Genomic DNA, 9,246 nt, shown 5'->3' on the forward strand with positions numbered 1-9,246 from the left:
GCAAATGTTTTTTCATTTCATTGTCATCTAAATTTACCCCCAAAAATCTAACTAGAGATTCAAAATTCTAAAAAATGGCCCATTGCTTCATGATTATAAGTACAAAATTTGAATAAACTTACCAATCAATTTTCTGTTTTTTTTTTTTTTTTTTCTGCTTTTTTTTTTTTTTTTTTTTTTTTTTTTGCTTCATTTCCAATCTTTTCATTTTCAGATTTTTTTGAGAATTCCTTCTTTTGCACTAGATTTTTGCATATTGACAGCCTCTCTGTGATTTTTGCTGCACTCATGTTTTTTTTAAAACTCTATAGGGTGACAGCTTTTCTTGATATCAACTCCAATATTTACTCAAGGTTTGTTCAAATCACTAACATTCATGAAAGATGAACATATTTTGCACAAAAAACCCTTAGCTGAATAACTATAGTAAAGCCAGCTATACACCTTTTCATAATTTGCAATGTACTTTTTATTTATTGCATGCTTCTTATTTCCATTTGTACTCCCTAATACAATGCTTGAATCATTATTTGATGGCTCAATCTCAATATCATCATCAATTGAAGTTGCTCCAGATTCACTTCCAGTATTTTCTGCTCAAAAATCGTTATACTTTCGCGAACTGCCTCACTGTCATTTGATGTACTATCTTTTACCGCATTTCCCGAGCCCTCCAAAACGGGAACATTTGCGTTAACGTTACTGCATGGTGAAGTGGTGGTAGCGATTTTATCGGGGTCGTTAATTGCTGACTTGAAGAAATTCACAATATTTTGGGACCGAACGTTCGAAGAGCGAAATTTTTTAACATAATACGCACAATTTCGGGAGGTACCTCCCGTTGCAGGACGTCCTCGTTTCATATTTTAATTTCTTGAAGAATAATTTTCAACGAACAAGCAATCTCTCCAAACTGAGATTATTGCGGCTATCTCCAGCGCTCCATTATCCGCTAAAATTATCCATTATCCGCTCCCACACAAATTATAATCGAATAGAATATCCATTTATTCTTTGATGCGCCTAAAAAATGTCCACTTAAACACGCGAAGGCGCGAACAAGCTAACTACGAAAAATATCGTCTGCGCTCCTAGATCGCAGACGATCTGTTACAAAAGAAAAATTAATACCGAGAAAGAAAACGAACTGGAATAATATACAATTACCACATTTTTTTAATTTATCGTCTGCAGATTACGCGATTCCCGCCACTTTTTAATAAAATCCCACTCAATAAAACTTCCTTTGCTCGCTGTTCCCGTTGCTCACCATTAGCGGACATGCGTTAAAAAATTGTGAAATTGCTCATCTGGAAGTTTCATATTTATTTTAAGAAGACAGCAAGATTAAATAGAATGACCGACGATATTTTTCAGCTGGCATTGTATTTTATCAATAAAAGAAGGAATCTAGGAATTAAACTACAAAAAAAATAATACCGTTATTCTTTTGGTTTACTGTATGCTGTACGCTCAAACTAGCGTGACTTTGGAAGTTATCTTTTGCTCTTACGCGTACAGTCTACAAGAAAAATAGCAGGAAAGAAAAAATGAATAATGCATTTTAAACCAGCAATTCTCCGTAGGCACCGGTCCGCGAGAAAATTTGACCGGTCTTCGAAGAATTATACCCGTTCCCAATAAAATAAAATTTCCTTATTTTAATTTTATTCCTAATTTTATACGATATTTTATGCATTAATATATCCATTACTTTGCATACGTTTTGTGGTTTCGCTATAAGATTTATTTGCTTATGAAAATTTACACAAATTAGCTGCGCTTATTTTTACATTCAAAGTGTGTAAGTTATTTAAAAAAAATTTTACAATTAACTTTTGTAAGTTTATTTTAAGTAGAAGGGTTTTCTTTCTGGCATTTGTTAAAAAAAAAAAAAAAAAGGACAAAACAGATTAGTTTATTTTAGTGAAAAAAAAAATAAATAAAAATTTCTACCGGTCCGTGAAATTTTTTGACGAAGTTCTACCGGTCCGAGATTCAAAAAAAGATCAAGAAACGCTGCTTTAAACTAAAGAATATGAGAAAAAGTGGGTACCCCTGTCCTAATCACACCTTTTTTTTTCATTAAATGCAATCGTGTCAAGTGAGCTTTCGAGAACGCACAGTATCAACTACAAACTACAGGGAATTTCGCCAATCGGTTGTTCGGCGTTTCCCGCGTAGTCACTCATACTCTAACAGGATTTAATTAATTGCCATACAATACGATTTGCATCAGCATGCGCCAGTATTCAATGCGAATTTCTATGCAATTGATTAAAAAAGGAAAATATAAGATTTTCGAATGTTCTTTTTAACCTTCGTTCGGGAATAATTTTCAGAAATTTTGCTCGTCCGTTCCGTAAGATAACCCCCCAACTATGAACCTTAAACTTTTTCAAAATAAACTGAAGAAAATAGGAACAAATTGAAAAAACAGGTGAATATTTTAAAAAAATTTAAAAAAAAAAAGAAAGAAAGATAAAAAAAAGCTAGAAGATCTGCAACTGGCAAGGTTTCAATTTGCAACTACTTTTGAGAATTAAAAGTGCATAATTTGGCAAAATAATATGGATAAAGGAAGGATGCGTGCAACTAAGACACAACTGAAAGTTACAATGATTCAAAGGAATATTTAATTCAGAAGTATTTGGTCATTGAAGCAAATCAAACCAACAGAATATAGGCGATTAATTTGCCGTGGCGTGAAATGAGTCAGTCTTCAATTCGCACTCGTGGAACAGCAGAAAATCATCGAATCAATTCTTTATCACGTGCTCATTATTTTTCTTGGATTTTCGCTAGCCACCAATCACAAGCGTCCCTCTCTCGTCCCCCCCCCCCTCTGACGCTCTCAAGCAAAAACACCTCACGCAGCAGGCAAAAAGATAAGATGGGGGAAGGTGGAAGAGGGGTAGGCTTTCGCGTAGATGCGTACACATTTGCGGTTAAAAAATATTGTGAAAAGGCTGCCTTTTTATAAATTTTTGTGAAGGGGCTGCTTTTACGACGCGTAATTTTGTGAATGGGGCCGCTTTTGCGATGGGGAATTTTGTGAATGGGGCCGCTTTTGCGACGCAGAATTTTGTGAAAGGGGCCGCTTTTGCCATGCGGAATTTTGTGAAGGGGCCGCAAAGCGGCCCCAATTTCGCGCTGGATCGACCCCTGGTTATAGACAGTATCGTTACACACAGGTTCCACTGTATGTGCCTATGTAATTGTAATTGCATGGATACGACACGGCACATAAAAACGGCAAGCTTAAAAAAAAAATGCATTTTTCACTCGATTTTAACTTTTCAAATTGGAATATTTTAATGATGTTTTCTGGCCTTAATCTAGACTATAGTAATTACTTTTCATCTATGATTTTTCTTAAAGTTTTATTAACTTGTGTTTTTCAAAAGTACACAAAAATTACTTTTATTTACAGTAAGTTAGTCATAAGAAAAATATGATCCATGTAGCAGTTCTTAGGTGCCTAATATAATTTCTTTTCTCCACCTCTCTTTTGCAAAAAAAAAGAAAAGAAAAAAGTTCCTCGCCGGCACACGAAATTTTCTCACATTTTTATCGATCTGCAGGTCAAAAATGTTGAAAAACGTTGATTTGAAACTATCATTTTGAGTGAAAGACTTTTTTCATATAAAAAAGAAAAATGCTCAAAACCAAAAAGAAGAATATAAAAAAATCCTCATATATATAATAGCCGATGATCGAGTAACGCTCGTGTTTCAACAGTGAAACTCGCGCCATGGTATGATCATTTGATAATGAGTTTCGGCAATGTTTAACATGCAGGGAAAGGCTTTATTGTGACAAGGCTAAACTCGATCCGGAAACTTAACTGTTTTGCTAGTAAGACTGTGTCATTTCGGGGGAACGAAGAAACAAAAAAGTGGTTAACTATGAACGCTATTTGTTTAGGGATAATCCACTGGAGTTAGGGTTAAAATGTCAACTATCAAAATATCACCTAACAGGCAATTGCTTTGTTAAAATATAGAAGAAGAGAAACAATTTTCACCCGTCATGCCTTGACGAGTGACTTTCTAGTCCTCATACATATAATCGCGAATGATCGAGTAACGTTGACGTCATCAACAATGAAACTCGTGCCACGGCATCATTCTTTTCTTTCTTTCACACACACAGATTGAGGTTTCTGCTATTCCACTGGGGAAGCTTATACCTCTATTAATCCACAATGTTTCCAGAATTTTGTTTTTACAGGACAGTACAAAGACAACACAATAGATGGTGGTGCCATCTATGAACAGTTCGAGAGACAATTTAGAACCAGGCCAGGAGCCGAATAACTTCCTAGTCTGGCACCCCCAGAGGTATCGTTTCACTTGGAGGACATTGTGACCACGAGCATATTTAACGTCGCCCAGTCACCATTAATGACGACGGTACGGCATCATTAATTGATAGTTTTTTTTTTTTTTTTTGGTATTAATTGATATGCAGGGAAATGCTTTATTTTGACAGAGCTAAACTGGATTCGGTAACTTAACTGTTTTACTGTTAAGACTGTTATTTTAGGAGAATAAAGAAACGTAAAAATGGTCCACTATGAATGCTATCTACCGGAGTTCAGGGTTAATCCACTGGAGTTATGGTTAAAACTTCAACTATCAAAATATCACCAAACCGGCAATTGGTTCGTTCAAATGTAGAAGCAATTTTCATCCGTCATATCTTAACGGGCAATTTTCTAGTCAATCTATAGGAAAAAATTAAAGACTAAACGTGTGTGTATGTGTATATATATATATATATATATATATGTGTATATATGTTCCCCATACAAATCCACAATTTTCGCCGGATCTCGCTGAAATTTGGCAGAGAGGTACCCGGGCACCCGAGAAGGGACGTAGGGGGGGGGGGGAGAAGGGTTCAAACGCAAAAAAAAAAAAAAAAAAAAAAAAAACGAAACGTTTGAATTTTAATTTTAGGGTCCGAAAATAGCATTAAATGGCTCTTTTTACCCCAAATAATTATCCGACCAGATCGACTTTGGCGCCATTCGAATGCCCGCGAAAAATATCCATTAAATTCATTCATTTCCTTCGAATTAAAAAAAAATACTGTAAAGCCAAATGGAGCTCTGTTTTCATATCGGAAAACTATCGTTTGCGCGATCTCATTTTAAACTAGCGTTCAGAAGGTTACCACCTTTTCCCCCCCTCGGCTTCTACTAAATAAAACTTTTTGTTTAGAGGTAAAATTTACCCTTTTGATTATTATTTGGCGATTATCTTCTTTCTTTCTTTCTTTTTTTTTTTCAAGGATTTTAGGTGTTGCGTGTAATTTATTCGGGAATTTTTGATTTGCTGTTTTCTTTCATTAAGAATGATTATTCAAACGAGAAATTTTGCAGTATTTTTTTTCTCTAATTGAAGCCTGATTATTGAACACGCGTCACTTGACATAACTTTTATTTTCGAGGTAGACCGTGCAAAGCCGGGCGACGCAGCTAGTGAATAAATAAATAAAAACACGACAAAAACAACTACAAATCAATTTTCCAACAGACAAAAATTTATTCATCGGAATTATTAGGTTAAATAAGTGTTTAAAAAGTAATCACAGAATAAAATTCAGCATATTATCATTGTTTTTTGAGATAAAATACCGTAACCTGCTTGAAAAAAAAAAAAAAAGGTATAATTTTACAGCCATAATTCAACTTCTAAAGGGGAAAGGCAATAATGTTTAAATCTGAAATTTTCGAATGAGAAATATTAGTCTCTGATACAAGCTTATAAGAGTAATCAGGCATAGCGCACTACACAGTATTTAAAAATAGTTGATGAATCTTTTAGAAGGTCCTGCATCGATAACTTCAATTATAGGAGGGGGGGGGGAATTAATCTTTTTTTCAACTTACCTGTAAAAATACTTCTCTGATGCATATTTTATTATTTTAATTTTTCGCAACAGAAACATGATGGAAGATCCTAAAAATAAATTAAAAAAAAAATTATTGAAACATTCACATAAGCAATCTTTAAATGTAATGAGATTTTGCTTGCATTAACCGCAAGCGACATTTGAAAATACGGCTCACAAAAAGAGAGTAACGTTTTCACTTCTTAATAATGCTTAAATAATCATCTACTAAATTGATTAAATGGACCAGCGCTTTCCAGTAACGTAAAGAATAAAAATAAAATGTAAAAATTTTATTTTCCACTTCCTTTCTCAAAACCCTTCCCTTTAACTCATAATCAGTTGCCTTCAAAAAGTTAAGCGATTCATTTCGGATTGCAGTGGCGGCGCGAGAGCAAAAGTAGACGTCGGCGACGCAGTTTTGCGAGGCCCTTTTAATCATAAAATATTCTCAGACAAATAATTGAATTCATGGAATTAATTTTTGTACTAACTATTGGCACTTAGGGTTCCTAATTCACTTAATTGCTAGGACGAAAACATTTTGTGATTAGTAGTGCAGTCTGAAAGAAGTTTTTTTGGTGGCGGGGGGAGGAGGCGGCACATTGACGGGGGGAAAAATTACCTGATAAAAAGGGGGTTCCGGGGGTTCTCCCCCGGAAAAATTTTGAAATTTATAGTTTAAAAACGCCATTTTAGGCTTTCTTTGCTGACGTTAAGGGAAAAAAGGTACAGGGTGTCTCGGTGGAAATTTCTAGAAAATGAAGCATTAAAAAACACAATTATAGGCCATATTTATTGACCTTAGGGTCAGAGACTGTCCCAGATCGATTCTTTAAAAAAAAAAAATCAAAACCAATCATTTGCAAATTCTCTAAATTGAAGTTTAAAAAACGGAATTTTAGACAAACTTAGAAGATTTTACGGGAAGGAAAGGAACTCTTCCCTCGAAAATTTTTGAAAATTATGGTACTAAAAACTTTAGCAATATTTTACATTCAGGAGCCATTCCACTTAAACTTTTTGTTAATGTAGTTTAAAAAGCCTAATTGCTTGTGATATAAAAGAAAGACGGTATGGGGACCCTTGCCCGAATATTTTCTGAAATTCAAGCCTCAAAAATGCGATTGTAAGGCCATTTTTTGTAATATTAGGCTCGGTAATTTTTGAAATTCAAACTAAAAAAACGCAATTTTAAGCGATTTTCGATGTTGTTGAGTATTTGGTGGCTTTAGGCTGGAAATATCGCGAAATTAAGATCTGGAAACAAAATTTCAGTAGTTGCTCCATAATGCTTTCGATGTGTGCGTTTGTATGTGTGTGGAGGGGGGGGGGGAGTTCAGAGGAGCAGTATTTTGAATATTTTCTTACTTTTAGATGAATTTAGGAAACAAAAGAAAAAAGAAGGGAACTGAAAAGAAGAGCAAAAAGAAGGGGGTGGGGAGGAATAGAGTTAACTGATCAATAAGCTGCTGCCATTGAATATTTTTAACTCAGGCCCCGACAGAATTGGGTCAAATATTTGATAAGTCAGGGCTCTGTGCACTCTCCCCTGCACACACTATTTTGTTTACTTTTGCGTCTGTTGTATTTAATAAGAACTTCAATCAAAAACATAGAAATATCTTAAAACTTCTTAGAATTTACTTCTGAGAATTTTGCGAGGCCCTATCTGCGCGAGGCCGTCGGCAGCTGCCGACGTCGCCGACGCCTAGCGCCGCCACTGTCGGATTGCTTTAATTATTTTCAGCTTCAGAATTTTAAAGATGCAAATAAAACTAGCCTAAATTATTGAAGTTATGCTACATAAAGAAACGAAAAAACTATAAAGTTCCATTTACTTATTACAAAAAAAGACAAAACACATAAAAAGTCATATCAATTCATCCACTCTTTTTATTCAATATTCTCTTAAGTCAAAAAAGTTCTTAAGAGCCTTTGAAAAAACCCTTTAAAAATACTCTACAAATTCCGCACGAAATTTTACAGAGTATTTAAAAAGTTTTTACAAGTATTCCGCCATAGCTCTGATTACATTAAATTATTTTTGTTACTTTAAAATGTAACTTCGTATATCTGTCAAAAATCAGCTTCAATTAGAAAAAACTCTCCAATAACGAAACACATCAGAGGTCAAGTGTTTCATGAAATATTTATGAAAATAAAAATTAATCAATACCTTTCAAAAGCATTTTTGATACTTGTTCATACTAAGAGATAGAGAAATATACGATCAGTAAACAATATTCCCCAAAAGACGAAACTATTTACATTTACTCTGCAGCAGCGAGTTTGCTCATTCGAGGAAAACCTGACCGGAGAACAATAGGTCAACCGCGGCACTCCAAAGAAATTGTCCATCTTTTGATCTAACCGGCACTTGGCGTTGGCTTGTATATCTGGCGATTAGATTATTGGCAGAGTATTCATGTTTTTCCGGAAGGAAGCCATTTTTTTTACGTTCGAGCGGTTTTTGGTGGAGGTATGTGGTTTTGAATTTTCCGACGTTTGTATCATTATTTTTTAAAATTGATCAATCATTAACCATAATAGTTTCAGTTTGTAGATATTTATTGTGTATTATTTATATTTCTTGTTGGCTTAGAAAATATATATTATATCTTTAATGTATTCATTCTAATTTTTAAGTCGTTTAATACCTTATCATTCGCATTTGAGATTATTAATTTTGTATTTTTAGTACGGATCAATGCAAAGTACGCTGGTTATTTTTGCTTGTGCATAATATTAAACATTATATTTGTAACGTAATATTTAATGTCGCATCAACGGTGTTCGAGCTAAATGGTTGTTTCACTGCGTTTTGTATAATTATATACGAAGTATGTTATTTTTGTTTTAACTATTATATTGGGCCGGTCTGTTTGTAATGTTAGCTACAAGCATTGCAGCAGAGTGAATTTAATTTTTGAGCAGGCTAATTAGTAAAATTGAAAATTATTATCAAACAATATAGAGCATCTTCCCGAGGTGGATTTTATGACTTCTTGTATTCATGACATTACGATTCTACAAGCATATAACTCGATGCGTTTTTATGCTAAGTATGTTTCAATGTGGTAAAAGTAAGTTAAATGCTGTGTTTTCTCTGCTTTGCAAATCGTCAACAAGTGATTTGTTTTCATGTAATAATTTCAAATCTTCCTAGTGTGAAAACGCCCTGCCATCTAAGAAGGGACAGGGGTTTGAGAGCCCCTGATAATCTGTATAATTTTAAAAACAATATTTTATTGATGGAATTATATGATGATAAGGTGTATTTTGGGCTAGTGCATTCCTCAATGGATAGAGCCTCTATTCTGTTAGCTACAGGGTTGGCAAGTT

The 9,246-nt window shown here is 34.3% G+C and overlaps 1 protein-coding gene across 1 annotated transcript in view; it reads right to left on the reverse strand.

Annotated features, from left to right (window-relative positions):
* Positions 1 to 8,137, reverse strand: part of LOC129234272 (uncharacterized) — a 29,360-nt gene extending 21,223 nt beyond the window's left edge. Inside the window, exons 1-2 of the mRNA XM_054868267.1 lie at positions 8,081 to 8,137; positions 5,900 to 5,969 (exon numbers count right to left, since the gene is read on the reverse strand). The gene's annotated coding sequence lies outside the window, so the exon portion shown is untranslated. The remainder of the gene's footprint in view (positions 1 to 5,899; positions 5,970 to 8,080) is intronic.
* Positions 8,138 to 9,246: the final 1,109 nt, after the last annotated feature.

Source organism: Uloborus diversus, chromosome 1, assembly GCF_026930045.1.
Source record: "Uloborus diversus isolate 005 chromosome 1, Udiv.v.3.1, whole genome shotgun sequence".
NCBI lineage: Eukaryota > Metazoa > Arthropoda > Arachnida > Araneae > Uloboridae > Uloborus > Uloborus diversus.